This window comes from Onychomys torridus, chromosome 21, assembly GCF_903995425.1.
Source record: "Onychomys torridus chromosome 21, mOncTor1.1, whole genome shotgun sequence".
In the NCBI taxonomy this organism is placed as follows: domain Eukaryota; kingdom Metazoa; phylum Chordata; class Mammalia; order Rodentia; family Cricetidae; genus Onychomys; species Onychomys torridus.
Window position 1 is genome coordinate 48,347,505 of NC_050463.1, and position 3,139 is coordinate 48,350,643.

At 59.2% G+C, this 3,139-nt stretch overlaps 1 long non-coding RNA gene across 1 annotated transcript; it reads left to right on the forward strand.

Annotated features, from left to right (window-relative positions):
* Nucleotides 1–2,229, forward strand: LOC118572017. The gene is made up of 3 exons (XR_004943424.1): nt 1–60; nt 1,520–1,690; nt 2,045–2,229. It is a non-coding gene; the product is annotated as an uncharacterized LOC118572017 (long non-coding RNA).
* Nucleotides 2,230–3,139: the final 910 nt, after the last annotated feature.

Below are 3,139 nucleotides of genomic sequence, written 5' to 3' on the forward strand. Positions count from 1 at the left end.
ATTTTCATCGGAGAGTCCTGAAGTTCAAATGGTCCCAGCTGCAGGACGCGCCCAGCTGCAGTAAGGGCGGGATCCGTGGGTGGTGGGAAGGTGTGAAGGGCTTCCGGCGGCGGCGGGGCGGTGGGGAGGGGGGGGGGTGGGATGCTGGTGGTGGAAATATTGGCCACCCCTGCTACCCACTGGGTCGCCCCGCACTTAAAGCGACAGACCCGCTCTGGAGTTCCCTGAGCCCTGCTACCAGCTCCCCCCACCCCGATCCCCCACGGTGTCCAGGCCACGCGCGGTAATCAGAAGCAGGTCCCGGCGCACCCCCCCCCCCTTTGCCTACTATCCCCGCGTGAAGCCACGGGGAGGAAGAGGGGGGGCGGGAGGAGCCGGCGCGGCGGGGGCGAGCCTCAAGGTCCCCTCTCTTGCACATCTGGCGCAATCGGGAGCTCTCGCCTTTCTTCCCCTCGGTTTTGTTCTCACAGCTGTGTCCATTCCGCCCGTGACCCCCCGAGTGATCCCTGACAGGTGATGAATTGGCAGCGGCGGCGGCGGCGGCGGCGGCGCGCGGGCCAGGCCGCGGCGGGGCCGGAGCCGGAGCCCCGGAGCAGACTCTCTGGCGCCAGGCGCGTGACGCCGCCCATTCACGCCGCCCTGCAGCCTTGTCCTCGCGGCGCCGCTCAGGCGGCTGCCATGGCAACCGCGCCGTCACTCAGCGCGCGCGCCCAGCTGATCAATGCCTGCAAGGCCCGGCGGTCCCAGGCTCGCCCTGACCGGGCCGTCAGCCTGCGCGCACCTGCAGCCTCTGCACGTCTTAAGTTTCGAGTGATTTGGCGGGGAAAGGAAGGAGGACCGAGAAGAAAAGAAAAGGAGAAAGAGGGGGGGGGGGGGGGGGAGAAGATCGAGAAAAAAAAAAAAAAAGCCAGGAGAGGGAGAAGAAAGAAATCTTCCTTCGCTAGAGGGGGCGTTAATGTGGCTTAGACGTTGCCAAAGCAAAAAGGTTTTGCTTTATTTCATTTGTTTTTGCAACAGAGGCGTGGGGCTGGCGGGAGGGTGGGAGTGGATGCGAAGGAGGTCGCTGTCTGATCTCGGGGCAAGATTTATTTAGTCCTCTGAATCTCCTTGGTCCCTGCCTAGATGGCTTTGACTGGAAAAAAAAAATCAAGGACCCTTATCCGCGATCCCCCCGCCCCCCGCACCACCACCACCACCACACACACACTTGCACCTCGTTCTACTGACATTCCCTTAGGAATCCTTGGTGGTTATGCAAAAAGCATCAGGCTTTTCCAGAACAGCCCACCCCCACCCTGAGAGAGGGTAGGATGCCCTGCTGCTGCCTGCGGTCCTGGGCTCCTCGGAGCCTCGGCGTGCTGCTCCCGCGTCTGCGTGCTCATTTCCGCTACAAAAGCCGGGGCGGGCGGGGTGGGGGAGCCCCTTCCTAGTGCTGAGTTCTCGACTGACACCGCCAAGAGTCCAGGAACGTGTAAGTCAGCCTGGAGACTCAGACACCTCCTCCCGGGTTTATCTCCAGGGAAAGGTCCCTTTTAGGAACCAGATGCCAACGTTTCCGGATAGTTGATGGCACCGGGATCCCTCCAGGGGACTCATCCACGCCAGAGAGTGTTGGTGGCAGTTGCTAATCTCCAGTCCCGCGGAAAAGATCCCAAATACAGTTGTCCGCTGCTGGCCCTAAAACCCAAGGGTGAGGGTGGGAGTGCTGGGGATTTGGGGGAGGGGTTTGGGGCGCGCAACCCGCCGGGGCTGTTATCTGGCTTATCCGGGTTTGTAGTGGTTTTCGAGGAAACAGCATCTGGGTTGCATAAGGATTCGAGTTTTTGCTTTACGTGTTTATTTAATACCTTGGCAAGAGGGAGCCCTTATCCTGCAACCAGATAAACCTAATTTGGGTTTAAAAAGGCCTTAGATGAGGGGCGCAAGGACTGAAGGAAAATGAGCAAGACTACGAAAAGCAAACAAGAGGATGTTTATTTTTCTCTTTGAGTTTTTTTTTTTTTTGAAGGCTCGCCTAACTTCTTACACTTCGTGTCTCACACAGCTAATAAATGGCATTAGCGAAGCACCGCTGGCACTACAATGGCTTAGCCTTAAATCGGTCCGCCCTCGCCCTGCCACAGTTCCGGCCATATCTCCTTCTAGGATTCCGGCACGGTCCTGTTTACCTGCCTGTCTCGAGCCCCAGTTTGTTTTTTATTTTTTTTAAAATAATAATAAATAATAAAGTGCCGAATCCAATTGCTTGCCACCTTCTGATCTCCTTTTAGAGGATCACTTTCCAGCCAGGTTCAAAGAAAGCTTGGGAAGTTTGGTGGGAGGGTCCGATTTAACTACGGAGCGCCACAAATGTTTTGTTACCAATACTGCGAAGTGCTCCGATTTGCGGTCACATTTGGCATTCACAAAGGATTTTGCTGGGACTTTTTATTCCGGCCACCAAATTAAAAAAAGAAAATTAACTGGACCGAGTGATACGGTCTTGGAAAACAATCTCTGGCCGCCTGCGAACTGGCGAGAGCCGGGGAGCTGGCGTCGCCGAGTCTGCGCGCCACCGGGAGGCGCGAGGCGCGAGCCGCGGGTCGGGCCACCACGGGAGCCGGGGTCACGGCGGGGACCCCAGCCCGCAGCCCGCTGGGCGCCCCCCCTCCGTCCCCGGCCCGCCGCGCCAAGACGAGCGCAGTGCCCAGGCCACCCGCGTCTGCCCACTGGCGTCCGTGGGAACCCGCAAGCAGCCTGCAACAAGGGCGGGCTTGTCCGGAATCAAACTGCTTCTTAATATTATAATGCCGCACCAAAAGCAAAACCTGGCCCGGCCTGGGAGTCCCTAACAAGAAACACATTGTGCGCGCTTTTCCCCACCTCCCCTCCCCGCCTCGGTTGGCTCCAGCCTCGTTTGCACGCCGGCCGAGCCTCAGTCAGCCAAGTCCACGACTGCAGTCTACCCGAGCCCGCAGCCCGCACCACGTGCGCCTGGGGCACCCCTGCCGCGCCCCCGACGGGGTGGGGCCCTTAGAGCTCCGTGGGTGCGCCCGCAGCTCTGGTGCGCTTGCCTTTTGTGAGCTCTGCTGGCCACTGGGCTCATCCCTCTAGGCATTCATGGGTGGGGCGAATCCAAAGGTGGGAAAACTTTGTTTTA